The sequence below is a fragment of the Vicugna pacos genome, chromosome 15, assembly GCF_048564905.1.
Source record: "Vicugna pacos chromosome 15, VicPac4, whole genome shotgun sequence".
NCBI lineage: Eukaryota > Metazoa > Chordata > Mammalia > Artiodactyla > Camelidae > Vicugna > Vicugna pacos.
Genome location: NC_133001.1, coordinates 13,435,454 through 13,455,414, shown reverse-complemented (window position 1 = coordinate 13,455,414; position 19,961 = coordinate 13,435,454). Strand labels below are relative to the sequence as shown.

At 44.4% G+C, this 19,961-nt stretch overlaps 1 long non-coding RNA gene across 1 annotated transcript; it reads left to right on the top strand.

The window, feature by feature from the left end:
* The first annotated feature begins 1,884 nt into the window (after positions 1-1,884).
* On the top strand, positions 1,885-18,940 carry LOC140685669 (uncharacterized). The gene is made up of 4 exons (XR_012058934.1): positions 1,885-2,351; positions 7,862-7,987; positions 8,799-8,910; positions 18,484-18,940. It is a non-coding gene; the product is annotated as an uncharacterized lncRNA (long non-coding RNA).
* Positions 18,941-19,961: the final 1,021 nt, after the last annotated feature.

Sequence of the window (19,961 nt, the reverse complement as noted above, 5' to 3'; positions counted from 1 at the left end):
GATTTGCCTTCATCCTTCCAGCCTCTGACTTCCCTTGTGGCTCTAAGAACCAAGCTCTCCAGGTAAAGAAGAATATAAACCACAAGGAGAGGGAACGCTGAAGGGACATTGGAGGGACCAGTGATGCTTGTAGGCAAGGCAGCAATGTAACACTTTTGACTTCTGCCTGCAGACACATTCAAAATTCAACTGCCTCACACCACCTCCTCTAAACCCCTGGTCTAGGCCACCATCATCCGGCACTGGGATGACTGTAAAAGCTTCCAAAATGGTCTTCCTGTTTTTACCCTTGCCCTCCTACAATCTGCCTCCACACATTTTCCAGCTCTAAAAATTTTTGTTCCTTACTTTGGGCACATTAACTTGTAGAAGACTAGCTGTTTGCAAGGAAAGGAGCGCTTGGATGAAAGAATATAGAAGGAATCAGTGCTCACTTGCAGGATGAGGGAGTGCAGGTAAGTGGTGCCTGCCTGCTTCACAGTGGGACCCGGTGGCAGGCAAATAAACAAGACAAATAAGCCTTCTGCTGCTGTGTTTGTATTAAAGAGTTTTTAGATAAGCCCCTGCTCCTTCACCCTTTCCCAGACTCCCCTCCTCCACATTTCCCACACATTCCCTGAGTTGTTTCCCAGTTGCAAACATCCCAACACTCTGCCCCCTCATCTCCTTCCCAGTCTTTTCCTGACTCACCCGTCACAGACTCTCCCAGAAATGCATGAATATCCTCTTGTCTATCAAAGCCAACTCCAAACAGTCATCACAATGTCTCAGACTAAGGGAAGGAGCAGGGGAGCCAGCCCCCCACGTGGTTAGCGCCTGAGTGTGACAAACAAAAATGCTAGACCTTCAATGTGGGTTTGCAGTGAGGACAGTTGACCTGATCCAGAGCTTCAGACAGGACCCCATCTTCTCAGGGTGATCTATTTCAGGTCTTGATGTTTTTCACATGGCCAGCAAGGTAAGGAACGGAGACACCATTTATTCCAACACCTTCATCTTTCTTCCCCCAATTTTTATTCTGAATTTTTTCGAACATAATAAAGTGGAAAGAAAAGGCAACAAAATCCATGGATTCTTCACCTAGATTAACAGGTTTTCACATTTGCTTTCTTTTTCTCATCCTTTTCTTTTTTCTTTCATTTTGGAGATTATCTATTATCTACCTAAGTATCTATGTATCTATATATCTATGTATGTATGTATGTATGTATGTATGTATCTATCTATCATCTATTGTTGGGGAGGAAAAAATTTTCCTCTACTCTTCTTGGTTCTTCTGCTGGTCTACAAATTAAATTAACATAAGAGATTAAAGGAGGAAAACAAATTTAATTAGGTATGTACAGGGGGTCCCCAAGAGAATATGAGACCCCAGGCAAGTGGGGCAGGAAGCCTTATATGCTGTCCTGAGCTAAGGAATGAGATAGGAGCCTGGGGCTTCAAAGGGGAAGAGGGTAATTCACAGGACAATGAGAAGAGCAGATACTGGGTAATTAGACGTTTGCCCTTCCGTACAGATAAGTCATTCAGATAAAAGGTTACTTCTAGTCATACCCCTCTCTCTGAGCCAGGTCCCCCATCTAAATTCTTTTAGGTAGTTAAGGGGTAGGTAAAAAGTTCTTCCTGAGTCTTTTGGGTCTCCATTGTTTTCAGACCAGAAATTATTTGAAGGTCTAACTAAGATTGTATGTTCTGAGGTGTATAGCCATTTGAAAAGTTTCTAGTTGGCTTAAAACACATGTGCTCATGAAATACGAATCAGGAACAAAAGAAACTAATTTACTCAGCAGAAAGGATGAAGTCATAGAGGTAGCCCCGGAAACCACCATTTTCATTACACCGTGAAGGTATCTGACACTAGAGAATATTTTCTTTTACTCTAGAACCTTCCACGGCAATGCCAAGCTTATGAGAGGTAATACGGATCATCAAAACATCAAAAATTTGTGACTAGGGACAAATTACTTCACTTTTCTCACCTCCATTTCCTATGGTAAATAATGAGAATACGGGTATCCCCCACTTTTCGGAAGTTTGCTTTATTCCCCCTTGCTTTTACGAAAGACCCACATTAGTACCTGTTTTCTGTAACCGCAAGAACTCTGAAGAGGATTTTCACTTTTATGAAAGAAGTGAAAAGTGAAAAGGGCATTCAGTGTGTGTTCTGCAGGAGCCGTTCCAGGGGCAGCACGCCCCGAGCCCGAGCAGCAACAGTGGAACCGCGCGGCTCCTTCCCGGGAACCACACTCAGCATCTCAGCCTCCAGCCGCCACGGTTTTTGGCTGTGTCTGTGAGCATCCGTTCTTTATCTCGATTTATTCTGTGCCTCCATTAGCAAGATGTGTCCTAAGGTAATTGCTTGTTTGCTTTAAGCCATTTGGGCTTACGAAAGATTTCACAGGCACCGTCTCCTTTTGATAGTAGGGGAAACCTGTACTGGTAACCGCTCTTTTTGTAATGATTAAAAATAATGCTTGTCAAATAGTAGGAACTTGGGGCAAGTCATTCCTTTCAAAAGAGAAGTAGAGAAGGGAACTAAATTGGGTTACAAGAATGGCTAAAACCTGTGTGGTAGTAGCTAAACAAATGTAAATGAGCTGGCTGCACTGAGATGGAGATGCTCTAAAACCATTTCCTCTGCTCAGGGTAGCCTGGAGCAAATGCATCTCACAGACTGGAATATACATTCCATGGAGCAAAGATTTCCAACCTGTTTTATTCACTGTTTTGTCCCCAGTGTCTGAAATGTAGTAGGTGGCTCATTGGATATCTTTTGAATAAATGAATAAATAAATGAATGTGTGAATCAATATAGCTTACCAGATAAAATAGACACCCACTGCTTATGTAACTCAAAAGGGTCAGCCTCTACCCTTCTCCCCTCTTTCTAGAGCTGGCTTCCTCTGATATAAAGTGATGTATCAGTCAGCACTGCCACAGTTATGTTGTCTAACAAATTATCCTGAAGCTGTTGTTTAAAACAACAATCCTTTATTCTCATGCTCGTAGGTCTGCAGGTAGGCTTGACTGAGCTAGGGTGGCCCTTGGATCAGGGACCTAAGTGCCAGGTTGGATTCAACTATGTTTTATGTTTCTCTCATCCTCCTTGGGCCAGTGGCTATGTGGGGCATGTGACCTGTGTCTCCTTCTGGGGCCCATGGTGTAGGGAATGTGTATTCATGTGGACGTGGCCTCCCTAAGCTGAGCTGATTTTGGGTTTTCCCATCACTGTAGCTGCAGTGTAAATAGTCACTCTCCTGACAATTTCAGGGGGTGATTTTGGGGTCTACTCAGTACAGACACATACACACATGTCACATTCTCCTCTCAAAGACAAGCATGAATTCTCAGAGGATTAGGAGCCTCTAGGACTAAGAAAGGAACCATGAACCTATGAATGGATGCTTTCTTACTTTCTGAACTTTCTGGAAGGGATTTGACTAAATTCTTAGCCAAGAGCTCTTGTTCTCAGTTTTCACAGGGGTAACAGCAGGGAACTGTTTATTCCCTAAATTACACATGTGTAGCAAATCAGGGCAAGATGAAGAAAAAACCATGGGATTACAACAAACCTTTACCATGCCCCTGCAGCCCCCCATCCAAACCCCAACTTTCTCATGCCGCCCACACCCCACATGTCAACAGACACCTCTACAGGTAAAGCCACCAAAGAGGAGATCCTGCAACCTCTCTGCAACCCCAACCTAACATCTTTTCCACATCCCTACCAAACTTTGCTTTTTTTCTGATGGCTTAATTCCCCTTTCTATAAAGTTTTCAAGTCCTTTTGAGTTTTGTTTTGTTTTGTTTTTTGTTTTTTGTTTTTGCTCCTAGAAGGAACATTGGGGAGGATTTTGTCCATCTTCCACACTTAACAGATGAGGAATCTGAGGCCCGGAGAAGGCAGGTATAACACTAAGCCTAGAATCCCAGCCTCCCGTTTCCCCTTAGCAACCTTTCCTCTGTGTGGTATTGTTTCTCCTCTGCACCACCCAAACAAAAAGAAGTGAAGACTATAAAAGTACACTTCTCTGTACAAAGTGGGGTTCAAACACTAGATACCAACGTTGTGATGTGCTGCAGGAAACGGCTTTTACTTCCTCTTCCGATTCATTGTGACTGAAAGATAAAGGCATCTGTCTGTAGGTCATATTATCCCACCCTCCCTTTATCTGGCGGCAGTAATACAAGTAAAAATGAATTTCTTCTGGCACATTCTTTCCCCTTGTTAAAAGGCAGGGGACAGGGGGAAGGTATAACTAAGGGATAGAATGCATGCCTAGCATGCACGAGGTCCTGGGTTCAATTCCCAGTGCCTCCATTAAAAAAAAAGACTTAAATAAATAAAAGCTAATTTCCCCCTCCCCCCGAAAAAGGTAGGGGGCCTTCTCATCCCATTTGGACCTGTGCTACTGTGGCTCCAAACAAGGCAGATTGTCTTCCCTCCCTGTGAGTGTGAGGAGGCCACCTGGTCCACGGGAACTTGGCTTGGACTTGGGAAAGAAGGCAACTGCTCAGGAATCCCACCTGGTCTCGGGCTGTTCTTGAAATGCCATCAACACTGATAATAACAACTATTTATTGAGTGCTTACGACATGCCAGGTACCGTTCGAAGAATGTCATGTGTATTAATTCATTTAGCCTACCAACCACCCTCTGAGATATGGGACTTTCAATACCAAACCCATTTTGGGGGGGGAGGCACAAGGAATACTAGGTACAGACAGGGTAAGTAACTTGCCTAAGGTCTCTCACTGGTAATTGGGGGTGGAAGCAGAATCTGAACCCGATTCTCTGTTTTGTGGGTTAATTTTATCTACTGTGCATGGAGTTGAGTTGCTCGAGGCGACCGGCTGTGGCTTATTTCCAAGGCTTACAGAAGTGGCTATGGTGGAGTCAAGCTCCCTGATGTTTCAAGCGACAAATATAGGAACCGAAGTTACGGTCTATTTGCATTTCTGCATTTAGGAACAGATATTATTTATGAACGAACTGACTGACTGACAGGGAGGCCCCAGGAGAAGGAGGTTGAGAGCAGAACCTGGGGTTGTGTGCAGTTACCACATGGCCTAACTCCTGTTTCAGAAAATCTCTCTCTGAAAGGGAGTCCTCGACTGTGGATCCCCATCCCAGCACTGAAAAGGCAGCAGACAACCCTCTTTTGTCGGCACTTCCCAAAATAACTCTCAACAGGATATGGCCCGTTATATTAGTTCTGTAATTTTATTTTCCAAATGACGCTTGTCTTTGAAGCTTGGCTGGGGGAGTTGTAGCTAAGATTAAATGGAGTTCAATGTTTTATGACGATATTTCCTTAGATTTACACGTGACTTTAAAATATCTCTCTCTCTATATTTTGATATCTTAAAACCTGTGACACAAAATATTGGCTCATCTTCCACCCTGACATTCATTTTCTATATTTACTATAACTGCTGAGCGCCTTTTATTGTCAGGCCCTTCAGTGGAGCTGGGGAAGACAGACTGAGCAGAAAATCGCCAACCTCTGATCTCAAGGAACTCACAGCCCGGTGGGATCGTACAAGGAAATGTATAATGCAGCCGTGAGACCGGCCAAGGATGCCAGGGGCTGGTGCTAGGAGAGTATGCATTGGAGCAATTTGGTGTAGTTCTGGGAGGTCAAGCCAAGAGAGGGGAGGGAGCAGCAGACTGTGTTCAGGATCAAGGACTTGGCCAGCAAGGCTGAGCAGAGCCGGGAGAGGGAGGGCAGTGGCAAAGGCACTAGAGAGACAACAAGTGCCAGACCACATGGCTTTTACAAAATGTGGTACCCAGGCCCCACCCATAAAGATTCTGATTCAGTTGGAGAAGAGACTAGGAATAACTTGTTGCTATTAAGTCCTCCAGGAGGTAAGCAGCCAGGGCTGAAAATCATTAGCCTAAGATTATTTGATCCTTAATCTAAGGACCATGGGAAGCTACTAAATTGTTCATAGCAGGGGAGGACATGATTCAGATATACATCTTGGGTCCCTAGGATGAATGTACATACATACACTCAGTAAAGAAAAAAAGGAAGCCTTAGAAAATTATTAAAATAGCTTTCAACTTTACAAAAAAGACTTTTTTTTTAAAGATGAAAAAATAGAGGCAACAATAGACGTGCATTTTTTCCCCCTAATGCTGCTGAGTATTTGTTAGACTCTCTGGCTTTATAAATTTGAATTTAAATAGAGTGGTGCAAATTTAAGTTCCAAGTCTTCAAAGAATTTTTCATTTGTCCTCAGAAAACTATCATCCTAAGTCATGGAAGCTCCTTCCTTTGAAGTGAAACCCTTATACTCACCTAGGCTCTGTAGTTTTTTCAAAATGTTTCTATGAAAGAACCACAGGTCATGGAAATTGTTCTGATTTTGTTGCAGCAGGGAATTTGTGATATTAGGATTCGTGTGATACCCTTCCAAATAAATTGCCTTCCAGATAAACCAATTATGCTGGTGTTGAAAGTGTTTCCATAATAATATTTCGTTTGATTCTTACAGTGATATCGTGAGGAAATTGAGGAACAAAGACATTAATGACTCTTTTAAGGTCAAACAGATGTTAATAGCCAAACCAGAACTAAGCCTCAGTTCTCCTGGCTTCTAGCTTCATGGCCTTTTGTTTTTTTTTTTTACCTCATGCAAGAACTGGGAAATGTGGTCTCATAAATCAAGACTTTTCAGAAGATCTGAGTTATGTGATTATAATAATTGTAACTTACAGCTCTCTTTTGTAGCCTCCATTAAGTTTATTAGGCCTCATAACTCCACTTCAAGGACAGAATTACTTCCATTTCACCTTTGTACATCCAGGTTCAATGTCTTCCCCGCTAGACAGTCAGCTCCATGAGGGCAGGTCCCATGTCTGTCTTATTCGCTAATGCCTAGCATATATGTAGGCAGGCAACAAAAAATATGCTACTCAGCTTGGAATTTCTCTGAGGACAAGAACTACAGTTGTTCTCTTTAATTTGTCTTAATTCATCTGATATCCCCTTATGTGGCCTCTGGGACTTAGTAAATTCTTAACTAACTAGTTAGCCTGCTGAATTAATCCAGACTTTAAAAAGATTAGGATGTCACCATCTTTTTTATTTTTAAGGTGACCAACCATCCTGGTTTGCTCAATACCATCCCAGCTTTAGCACTGAAAAGTCCAGCATTCTAGGAAACATTTCAATCGCAAGAAGACCAGGACAGCTGGTCACTTAGTTAGATGCAGAACTTAAGACTCCTCCTGTAAGAATGTACCTTTCCACCCAGTGGTTCTCCAAATGTGATCCCCAGACTATCTGTATTAGCATCTCCTTTGAATCTGTAGGAAATAGGCAAATTTTAAGGACCTCCCTGGTCCTATTGAATCCAAAATTACTGAAGTGGGCCCAGCAGTCTGAATTTTAACAAGCTCTCCAGGTGACTCCAATGCCAGATGAAGTCCAAATCACTGTCAAACTGAGCATTGTTTGATCCAACAGGAAGTAAATAGAGCCCTTCAGGGTTCCCATTTGTGTCTTTCTTTAACTTTAACTTTCTTTGTTTGCTTTAAATCCTCCAGCTCTGGCTAAGCCCTCCTTCCATTGAAGTGGTAAAGTCGTGGGTGGGTGCCTCTTGACACACTCTGTGGCTTCAAGTCTTGGAAGACTTGGTTGACGATAAGGTAGTTTCCAAGCAACACTGGGTTTGGTGGCAGCATCTTACTGGGCACAGTGGGTAGAGCAGATGAAAGAAATGATTTCCATAGATAAGTGAGCAAGAATATGCCACATATAGATCCGTGAAGCAGAAGACAGTAGCAAAACTTCAGAAGGGTGTCTTTTAGAAAGAGCATGTTCACTGTTTTCTCTTGTTTAACCACCAGATTTTCAGAAGCATGAAAGACAGGGCCCGCCCACATCCTCCAGTTATTCAAATTCCTGAAACATCAATGAACTCAACGTGAATTAACCAAGTGTTTTGCTGGTCTCTGTAACATTGGACACTTTAGGTAAGATTCTTAGGTACACAGATACCACAAACTCCCTAAGGAGATAAGTAGGAACAAAAGGCCCTGAAATAGTTTATCCTTTTTCTAGATAAGGAAACTGAGTGGTTAAGTGACTTCTTTGGATGATTTTCCTGAAGGGACATCTGAGCCAAGAAGTCAGTGACCTTATGCTTCTGAACACAACTGGGCCATTCGGGCTGATAGGCATTCATCTTTAATGACCTGAAGATGGGAAAACTTTTTGAATGACTTATTAGACAGATGGAGTGATGGCTTCCAGCCATGGAACTCACTTGCTCTGGATGGCTGTCAAGGGTAGAAGCTCTATTTGCAGGTCTCTCCCATGAAGGTTTCCACCCTCGTCCTCAACTTTTTTCCTAACATGGCTCCGAACTGGTTTGGTTGGTCTGGATAATGGTGTTAATTTACTTCTCTCTGGGGTGTTCGACCACGTAGGGATAAAGGTGTGGGCACCATGCCGGGACACAGATTTGTGAATGGTGCCAGCCACAACCAAGTTCTGACTCACCAAGAAATGATGTGCTAGGATCCCTTAAGATGCCACTGTATTTTTCTGGGGCAGTATACTGACTAAATGACCTTGCGAATCTACCTCCTTCTCATCTCCATTTTCTCATTCTGTTGTCTCTCCATTAACTAGGGGTGAATAAAATATCCTCTCAAGTTGATCTCCAAATTTAAATAAATTAAAAAGAGTGATAGGTAACATGTATAGTGTTTATTATGTGCCAAGATCTCTTCAAGGTGCCTTACATATAGTCTTAAATAATTCTTACCATTGCCCTCTCAGGTGGTACTATACTATCCCACTTTCCGGATGAGACAACAGAAGCACAGAGAGGTTAGACTACTTGCCCAGGATCACACAGCCAGTAAACAATGTAACTGGAATTTGCACCCAGGTAATTTGATTCCAGACTTTGTGCTCTCAATTGCTGCCCCAATTACCCCCTTTATAAAGGGTAAATTAAGCTAAACTTCCAATCTTCTCCACTACAAATATATCTGCAAGATGATTTCATACAGCAAATATTTCATTTGGCTTCCATAGGACAGATATGGGTGATGTTAGCTACTAATAACTAGAATGTGAGCTGCTTGAGGGCCTTTCTGAGTCCCCCCTGTAGACCTAACACTTCACACACAGTAAAATCTCACTAAGTGTTCCTGGAATGCTATGGAGAAGCGTTTGGAAAATCATGAAGTACTCTAAGATCTTTCTATAGATGTTAGAAGAAGGTATAACCCTTGTAAATATATATGCGCCCAAACTAGGAACACCTCAATATATAAGACAACTGTTAACACGAAGGAGAAATTGACAGTAACACAATAAGAGTGGCGGACCTTAACACCCCACTTACATCAATGGACAGATCATCCAGACTGATGATCAGAAAATCAATAAGGAAATACAAATTCTTATAAATACTCATAGCTCTATGCTAATCAGGACTTATATCAGTATCTCTACTGTTTCCTTCTTTCCCTTTCTTTATATATATAAAAAATCATGCACACTTTGTACGGACACTCCTCCATCCCACAGAGCTTTGCCAATTATTCCTCAGTCACTCCCTACGGCAGCCCGAGCAGGACATATCCAGCCATAGCGCCTGGTAATTCCCAGCTTTCTCATGAGCTCACTCCCTCCAGCCCTTTTTCCCTCCCCTTTCTCTTTCATCAAGTAGAATACATTTCTACATTACCAGCTTGGCCTAGTCAGTGCTTTAAAATAAATAAATAAATAAAAAACTTTAAAATACTTTTCGGTGGTGACCAAACAACAAAATCAGTTAAAAGTGACACCCATGTCAGGATGGCCTTAGTTGGCAATGATTTGAAATATAATGAACACAAAACTTTCATAGCATTAAGAAAGGGATGACTTTGTTAACATGATTCCTCTTCAAACATATGTTTCAACTGGAATTCAGGTATTTAGAAAATTAATTTTGTTGTTAAGACCCAAATCCAGCTCTTACTGTTTACGGAACAATGTGTCAATGGATCAGCTCATTCATGAACCAGCTCTGTTTTTGGCAGGTGTCTGGCATATGAGCACAGGAAAAACTATCAGACATAGAACTAGCCTCATGCTTGTATTTCTACTGTCTGGGCTAATTATCTGATCAGTCATCTCTCACATAAATATCAGTGTCCTGACAGAAAACTCAGTTCTTAGGCTCCAGACGGTGGAAGGAATTGCCCTGGGCTCCTTGCCCCCAGAGATACAAGGCCACTGGCACGAGGGGCCTGGAGAGCTGTGGGGAATGAGCCCTGACCAGTAACCTGGGGGAGACAGAGCAGGACAGGAACTTGAATTCTTTAAAGTGTCAGCCAGTGGAGACCAGTCATCCTTTGTTGTTGTTTTCTTTGGGGTTTTTGGCTTGTTTGTTTTTCCTATGAGCTCAGTTATTTATTTATTTGTTTGTTTGTTTTGTATTTTAGTGAAATAGAGTTGTCTTGACATCTGATATTTGCATACATTATGAAACAACCACCACCACAAGTCTAGTGACCGTCTGTCCCCATGCAATGTTATTACAGTATCATTAGCCATATTCCTTACACTGTAACTGTGACTTATTTATCATGTAAGTGGAGGTTTGTACCTCTTAATCCCCTTCACCTGTTTCACACTCTTCCCACCCAAGACGAAGAGCGTTCTGAGCTAAAAGGCTGAAGTTGTCTCAAGCAGCTTGGGGCCTCCCCAGGTATGATCTTAAGGCCTCACTGAACTGGGTTTGTCCCATCCGGGCTCTGCCTCCACTTCCCCTCTGCCCCTCAACCACACATGGCCAGTGCTGCCCTCTGCCTTCCTGGCTTCTGCCTGCCTGTTTGGTGATGGCCCTGAGGCTTCCACTCAGAGATCTCCTGTCCCCTAGCTGTGCCTTTGGCTCCAGATGTCCATCACCACAGTCTTAATTTGCATCTGCTAATTTATGACAGCCAGCACTTGTATAGAATTTACTTTGCATCAGGCACTTTCATAAGCACAAAGTTATGTTTCCTTAGACCAGTACATCAGTCCTGGACAGCTTGTAAAACAGATTGCAGAGCCCCAGCTCCAGAGTTTCTGATTTGATAGGTCTGGGTTGGGGCCCAATAACCTGCATTTCTAACAGGTGCAGATTCTGGTCCAGGTGCCACACGTTGCGAACCTCTATTGTAGAGCATCAGATAACCCACAAGTGGGCTTGTTAGAAATGCTCTTGTGCAACACTGGAAGGACATTGGATGGCTTCTTCTCGATAAAAGAAATGCTGAAGGCACTCTTCATCAGAGTTCTCTTGTAAGGTTTGGAGATTGATAGATCATACCACGCTAGACTTGGAAAATCAGTGGGTTCTTATGGGCCTCAGCAGTAGACGTCAGAATGGAGGCGGAGGCAAGGAAAAAGCGTCACCATCGGTGAGTGAGTGCCTGTTCTGTGCCAGGCACTGTACTGGGCACTTTGCCTCCATAATTATCTCACGGGGTCAACCACCCAGTGGGGTTGGTGTTACTCTCCCATTTTGCAGATGAGGAAACCATGGGTTAGAGGGCAGAGGGTCTACAGCAGAGCTTCCCCATCGATTTGCAGGAGCGGGTTATGTGTGCTCAAGGATGGAGCCCGAGGTGTCTGGAACACCCCGCCAGTCACCTCCTGAGGAGAACACAGCCCCGTCCCCGTGCCCTGCCTGTCTACTGCAGGGTGCCCTGGCCACACACAGACCCCCAGTGAGCTCAGATTCAGGCACAGACACTGCTCCTCTGTCCTCTGACTCTCAGAGCACTGGAGGGCTGGGGCAGAGTTTACAGGGGTGACCTCAGGAGCCTGCTTGGGGCCAAAGGCAGAGAGAGTCTGGACATAGAAAGTTCTCAGGATTAAGGTTGAGGCTCAGGTGCTAATCTGGTGATAGCTTCCCAGGCAACTTTGGGGAAAACAGACTCCCTTTCTTGTAAGAAAGCAAACGGTCCCTGACACTTGTGCACCACAACCTTAGGACATAACTAAGAGAAGGAAGAGGGGGAGCAGGACCCTCGGCCATCCCAGCTCCCTGAAGCTGCCTGTCAGCAAGGCCAGAAAGTAGCCAGAATTTGTCCCTGTGAACGTGGCAGAATCAGAGATTTATGACCCAAATTTTCAGTCTCTTGATTGGATGATTGGAGCTCCCTATACTTTCGTCTGCTGGCTAAGTAGTTTGGTGTCTGCCCAAGGCCCCAGTGCTGAAGCCAGACTCTGGGAGAATCGATGGCTATGTATGTTGACAGAAATTTTGAGTAACTCAATTGACTTTCAGTTGCTGAGAGCATTGATTTAAAAAAAAATTTTTTTTTTCAAATTGCACTAATGGTTTCTAAGACTCAAAATAGCCTTGGCCAATAGAGCACAGGTTGCACTGTTAGTTTTTTAGGCAACTCTTGACGTATTCTGCCCTATAAAAGGGCCAGTTCCTACATCAGTTAATATGTTAGGAACTTTGAGTTCAAGCCAAAGATTTCCATTGATATGACGACTGGACAATTGATACTTCTATTTATTTCCGGGAAGCTAATTGTCAGAGATTCTTGTGTCTCTGTATAGGTTTTGGGAGATATTCTGCTTAAATAAGATAAGGTCTGGGGAGTTCTGCAGCCTCCTTTCCATTCTGAGTGTGAGCTGGGAACTGCCGGCACATTTTCTCTTTCCTTAAGGACTTCTGTTCTCAGAACCGCCCACCTGCTCGTGCTGTGGGGAGGAAGGATTTTCCAGGGAGACTAATCATTCCTCATATTTGCGGAGGGCTCTAGCCTTCAGTGTTACAGACAATGTTACAAATATCATAGACTCCTCCCAGTTTTCTAAGTGAAGAATTAAGGCCTAGGGAGGTTAAATGGATATCCAAAATGTCACAGCCAGCAGGAGACAAGGGCCAATAATTATAACTCTAGGGTCCTTGCCAGGACACCAGGCTAATCTATTTATGGGTAGGGGATTCAGGCTCCATGGAGTCCCGGGGGGGAAGCTCTTATTAGGTTTATCCAGGTATGTTACTTCTCTGCCATTTTCATATGTAGGGTGGGATGGGGTGACAAGGACACACCCAAATGAAAATGTGGCAGAGAAGCCACAGCTCCTGTGTCCTCTCCTTAGGCAGGTCTAGAAGGCAATGGAAACACGCCTCCTTCCCCATCTTTCTCCTATTCAGAAACTAGGTCAAGAAACCAAAGCTAATGGAATCAACACAGAATCGATTAGTTCTTTCATTGGCCTAAATGGTGCAGCTTAAGAAATGTTTGGGAAAGATGATACCAGGGAGACCAAGGCACTTATGCAATTAAAAAATAAAGACTATAAAGACTGGTCCTCAGGATTATGATTGGGACTGACAGATACACATTATTGTATATAAAACAGATAAACAACAAGGACCTACTGTATAGCACAGGGAACTCTATTTAATTTCTTGTAATAATGTATAATGGAAAAGAATCTTAAAGAAGTATATATATATATATATATATATATATATATATATATACACACTTTCATATAGTTACATACTGTTTATATAGTTACACATATACACACATACAGTTATACATATATATCAATTTACTGTACACCTGAAACTAACATTGCAAATCAACTACACTTCGATAAAAAACAAAATTAAAAAATAAAAAAAGACTGTGCCTGAATGACCTGACTCTCTCAGAGGTTACACTTAGAAGGGTGGCCATATGTACCAGGTCTGGGAAAGAAGGTTGCAAGGCCTGGAAGGCCCTTGTTCTGACCCATTTGTCCAGGCCACAGGGCTGGCACCAGTTACACAGATACACCCAGAGAAAAGTGGAGAGAATTTTACAGCCATCCATGAATTCATCCTGGAAGGATTTACAGGACAGGTACTGTGTGCCAGGGGTGGGTGTGCAGATCTGAAGCCGATCTCTGTGAATTCTCAGTCCGGCAGAGAGATAAGAATATGGGGCCTGGAGGGGAGATGGAGGCAGACACTGTCAGCTCAGCCTGGGTAGAGGGGGATCAGGGCGGCCCCCTGAGGCAAGGCAGCTATGATCTCATGATATCTGCAGCTGTCAAGTCTCAGTGTTGACGTGGTCTCAGAGGGCTCACCCCATGTTAGCTGACTGGTCCTCTTATGGATTCCTTCCCTGTAGATGGCTTTTAGGCACCTAAAGAAACTCAGCTGGGTGACAGGAGTCAGTAGACTTTACCCTCACACCCCCTTCCATGCTCATAATTCAAGACATTGCTTCAGGGGTCACATTTTCATAGCCAAATGTCACTATATCTCGTCTGGTTTGTGAAGATGAATTTGAAATCAATGGCAATATTTTTCCCAACCTTGGAAGTGTGGCTTTAGGCATTATTGACTAAAAGGAGTTGCTTCCTTTAATAAGAAAAATATTTGACATTTATCAGTCACTTACTCTGTGATTTAGGCCGTGTATCCATTAGCTCACTGAATCCTCCCAACAAGCCATCGGTAGGCCGTATTATTATCCGCCATTTGTGGGTGAGTAACTGAAGCTGAGAGTCAATGATTAGCCCAAGATCACACAAGGCAGAAGTGGCTTAGTGGGGATTTGTAACTCCTAAACCGGTGCTTTGAGCCCAAGCAGCTTAGTCACCACTTTAAACTGAATCTTTGCCTGAAATAATGCAAGACCCAAGGCAATTTTCTGTTTCAGGCCTTTTGAAGAAGTGGGCGGGGCTTCTGAGTCAGAGAAGGGGATAGTTTGAGGACAGCATGTTTACCATAATATTTCCTATAGATTCTTTCATAGTTAAAAGATGAATGACAGTTAGACTCTTTCACATGACCTTAATTAAGGGAGGGCCGTCATCCCTAACCAGGCTAACCATCTCTCCATGGTGCTGGCCGCGCAGGGAAGTGGAGCCGAGTTTCCGCATGGGTACAGGGGGCGGGACAGTGGCACCGGCCCATTGTGAGGCTTGAATAACATCACGTCTGTAAAGTTTCTAGCACTGGGCTCAATAATTAACTCTTATTGATTACTCAGGATTTTAGGGGGAAAGATTAGTAATTTGACTAAGTAATCAAAAGTATTTTTATTAAAATAAATTGGCATGGATACATGTAGAATGAAAACATTGCATATATTTTAAAATACACAAATCAAATGTCAAAGGAATGTGATGCCAGGTATGGGGCCTCTTCAGGGTCTGCCTCAGATGTCTATCTTTTGGAACTATTTCAGTGAAAGTGGCTAAGTTGCCAGGCCCTAAAAAGTCCTTTCCTGTTTAGTGCCTCCAGCACCCAGAACCGGCAGGGCTGGGGCCATGTGACTTCCCTTGAGCTGTAAACGAAGCCTCAGAGACCCAGGCCCCTAAAGTGGCCCATTTCTGGTGTGTTGTTTCCCCAAACTCTGTTGTGTCTACTGAACCCGGGGAAGGCTGTGGGGAGGGTCTGTCTTCCAGGTACCACCCAGAAAGGGAGCCCCGGGGGGGGCCAGGGGCGCTGTGTACGAAGCATGGCAAGCCTGAGGAATCTCGGTAGCTTCCTTTCGTGAGTTTGCCTGTCTCCTTTCTGTCTCCCTTTAGAGATTTGCAGTAACACCCATGCACCACTCTTGTGGAGGAGGCCGACCTGATAGCTTTATTTCCTTTTTTCAACTCTGAGGCCCAGAGAGGTTGTACTCTTCCTCACAATCTACAGAAAACCCAGAGGTGACCTGGAGGCTAAAGCGCACATCTTCCAAAATCTATGCTGACACACTTGCCCAGCTAGACCAATTGCATCTCCACAAGGGCCCTTCTGGAAATCAGGGTCGGGAGACCTGGACCCACAGTGAGCCAGACGGGCTTTGGAGTCCCAGCCCCAACTCTTACTGGTGAAGCATGAGGAGCTGTGGGACATCTCATGACCCTGCTAAAGCTTGGTCCCCACCGCTGCAAAGGGAGGGCTTAAATGAGATCTCTTCAAAGGCTGAGCACAGGGCCTGGCAGAGAGGAAGCCCTCAAAAGATGTTGGCTGTTCGTATTCTTCCTTACAAGCAATTCAAAGAAGTGCATTTGGAGATTTAAGTGGGAGGAACCCACCAGCTTTTTGAGTTCACATCCAGGCAATGACGGCTTTCTTACTCATTCAGAAGTTGCACGGACTAGTCCTTATTCAGAACTACCCCCGTGTGAAAGCTGACACATTTCTGTAGTATATGAGGTCCCTGGAAATACGGGGCTGGGGTTCTTGATATACCTTTAGAACCAGGGAGGTGTCATTTTCACCAGGAAAAGGGACACTGTCTGTATGATAGCTTTCAGCCCTACAGAGTGGGAGTCCCACGCTGAAGGATGAGTTACTGGAGACAGTCACCATGTGGGGTTCCACACACGGGTCACCTCACTGAAGAACTAGTTTGTAGGGAACTAGCTCGTTTACTAGGTGGGTCCCAAGAAGCAGAACCTCACTCCTTGCCTACCTACCATTCCTGGGTAGGACACCCAGCCCAGGCACCGGGAGGAGGTTGTTAAAGGAAAAAATGCTCAGTGATGCCTGTTAAAGATAGTAAGGCAGACTTTATTCAGGACCGTCATGATAGTTATAGGGACCACAGTGATGGGATTTCATAGTAGGGGAGAAACACGGCTCAACTGGGAATGTAGCCTGGGCTAATGGGGATTTACAGCCAAGGAGCAGGGTGGGAGTCTGAGGATGAAAAATTACTAAGAGGAAACATCAGGGGTAAGGGAGTTTCTGGCTAAATCGATCTCACAGGTTTCTTGCTGAAGACAGGCCAGGGTGATCAGACATCACTCTGAAGGGGGCAGAGAGCGCGGGGTGGGGAGGAAGATAAGGAACCCCGATCAGATATTGAGGGTGAAGGCCAAAGTGACTCATCAGGGTTCCTGTTAAAACTGGATTTTACCAGGACGTGCACAGTTCAAGAGCCTGACTAAAGTTTGGTCAAACACAAAATCTTTGTCAAGGCCATAGCTTCGACGTTCCCCGGTGCTGGCAGCTACTGGGCTTCCTGGATGCCCCTAGCCTTTGCTTGTAAAGGAAGGCATTGCTCTGGAAAGCAGATCGGACAGGCTTACAAACATCCAGATTTGGGTTGGGGAGGAGAAGCATCCTGTACAGTGAGGAGTCCCTGTCTCACTGAGAGAGTTTACAGTCCAACAATAAAGGAAACCCAGTGAAGAGAAAAATCCACACTTGGCTGAAGGGACAGCTTGTGTCTGACCACAAGAAGCCTGGAACATCATTTGGATTTCCTTGAGGAGGCTGAAAGCACTTCCTGTCCATTATCTCCTTTGTTATGAAACCTCTAGGGAAAGAAGGGGTTTTTCCTCAGCCCCCACAGTCCCTACAGAGATGAGTCTCTGTGCCCAGAGGTGCCAAGTGTCCAGGCTCAGGTGCACTAGAATACAGGCTCGGGGAGGCTGCCTTGCATCCCCAGCCCACCTGGGCTTCCCTCTTAACAGCGGGACAGAGGGATAAAACACCACCTGGTTCTTACTAATCACATTTATAATCCAAGAGATCAGTGATTAGCTCCAGTTATAAGAAGTTGATTGAGGAGAAAGCCAGTGATGGAGGCTCCCAGTTTAACTCTTTTCTGACCAGCAGAAGCATAATAGGATGCAAAGATCCTACCCTGTCTTCCCCACTCCTCTTTTCCGGAGGAAGAAGTCTGCAAAGCCAGACTATTTTTAGCCTTTGAGGTGAGGCTAATCCACCCCTCCCCTTACCCCTTCCTTTGAAATGCAGTCCTTTTCTCGATTCCAGCCCAGCCAGGGTGCCCCACTCTCGCTCTCTCCAGAGCCTGTCCTTGAGCAAAGATTGCTCAAAGCTGCCCCATCAAGCAGGATGTTGGCCACGGTCCAGTGGGAGGTGGGGGCGCAGCTGACCTGCCTGGAGGAAACGTTTAAAGGAACTGAAGTAGCCACGCTTCCGGCTGTCAGGATTTAAGTCATCAATCAATTGGTTCATCTGAGCTGTATCCCAAAGAACATTCAGAGCGGACAGAGATGGAGAGACAGATGGTGAGACAGAGACAGAGAGAAGGAGAAAGACAGAGAGGCAAAGAACTGGCAGCAGGGTGTTATTTCTAAGGAAAGATTGATTACTTTGGTAAACACAGAAATACCCTTTCTATGATTAAAAAAAAAAAAAGCCCCGCAGCACAGTTTCAGTTACTTAAGAAAGAAGGAAGTATATCTTAAAAAAAAAATTATCAAGAAATATTTCAAACATGTGAAAAAGTGCCGAGTACATTGTAACTCGTAAGTCTGAACTTTTAACACTGTGACATTTGGCACTACTCATTTTTTTTAAGGAATGAAATATTATAAATATCAATGGAAGCCCCCTTGTGCTCTCCCCTCACTTCCTGACCCCCTCTGAAGGGCTGTGTGTCTTTCTTGTCCATCGCAAGTAGTTCCAAAGTGGTAAGAGAAATGGCAACTTGTAAATGAGTCACTAGCATTAAAAGCAGTCCTTTAACTTCCTCCTCTCTTTCAGGTCAGCAACACTGTCCTCTTCACCAGCGCCATTATTATCTGTTCCAATAAAACCCATCCCCATCCGCTGTAGATTGCAATACAGTCTTCAAGTGACAGACTGTTGGTTCTGGAGCGGGTCTGGAATGGGCCTTCACAATGAAAGCTGAGAAAACCAAGACCCCCAGAGCTGAGGTGTCTGTGTGCTGTCTGTGCACACACACACAGGGTCAGAAGCTGGAAAAGAGGCGTTGACCCTCCCGAGCACCCCAGCACCCCTGGCACAGACCCTGGCACAGGAGAGATGCTGCATGCACACTTGTTGCATGATTATTTCTGTTCATGAAGAAATGAGCACTCAAATCTTGCCTGCAGTGTGCATATGGTCCGGGTCCTGAACTTCATCTTAATCCATGAGCACCTCTTTGGAGGGGATTCATCTTGTTACTTCATGTAATGAATGGAGGGTTCCACTACACTTTTTCACTATAAAAAAGTCTGCTTATGATCTTTAAAAGAGTTTAGTTGGGCAGTAGGATTTTCTTTAATAAGCAACAGAAAGTGTTAGCTAGGAGAATCACACACACACACATGCACAACAAAAGAAAGAAAAGTCTTGGAACCTACGATTAAACAATGTCTAGCATAGTCCAAAAAAAATGCCCAGAAGCTAGTTTCCCTGGGATGGTACATCCTATTCCTTTATCAAACATCTACGATGTGCCAGGAAATAAAGAATGGATACATCACAGCCCTACAGGGGCAGGGGAGAGAGCACATGCATGTTTCACCTGGTGTGGCTTTTATGAACTTACTGACTCGGCTGAGGGCCATCGCTAGTGGCTGTAGGAGAGAGATTTTAACCCCCCTAGAGATGCCAGCTTATTCGTTGGGACTCAAAGCCAGGTTTCAGTAACACCAGGTTCTAGCCCAGCTAGATTGCTTCCCAGTGTTCTCAAGGGATTATATCAAGTTCTCCCCAGAAATCCAGGTTGGGCAGAGAGCAGGTGGCAGGAAGAATGGTGGTAGAGTGCAGAGCAGTATGAAATATGAAGACCCACTGGCGAGGGACTTCATGCTGGGACTCTTGGCTGGATAGTCACCATGAGACCTAATGCTGAGTGGGTGTCAGGTACTGTTACTGAATCCTTGTAACAAACCTGTGAAGTAGAAGCTGTCAGACCCTCGTGTACAGATGAGGAAACCGAGACTCAGAAAGTTTCAGTAACTTGGCTAAGATCACACAAAAGGAAGTGGTGCAGCTGAGCTTCTTTCCCAGGCTGGGGACTCCACAGTTTATGTCTTTTTTTTTTTTAAGTTGAGGTGTAATTTATATACAGTAAAACTTACCCTTTTTAGTGGTGTACAATTCTATGAACATTGACAAACACATATGGTTATAAAACCGCTGCCACAATCAACACATAGATCAGTTCTGTCACCCTCAAAAATTCCCTGGTGCCCCTTTGTTAAGCCCCTCCTTCCATTCACCTATAGCCC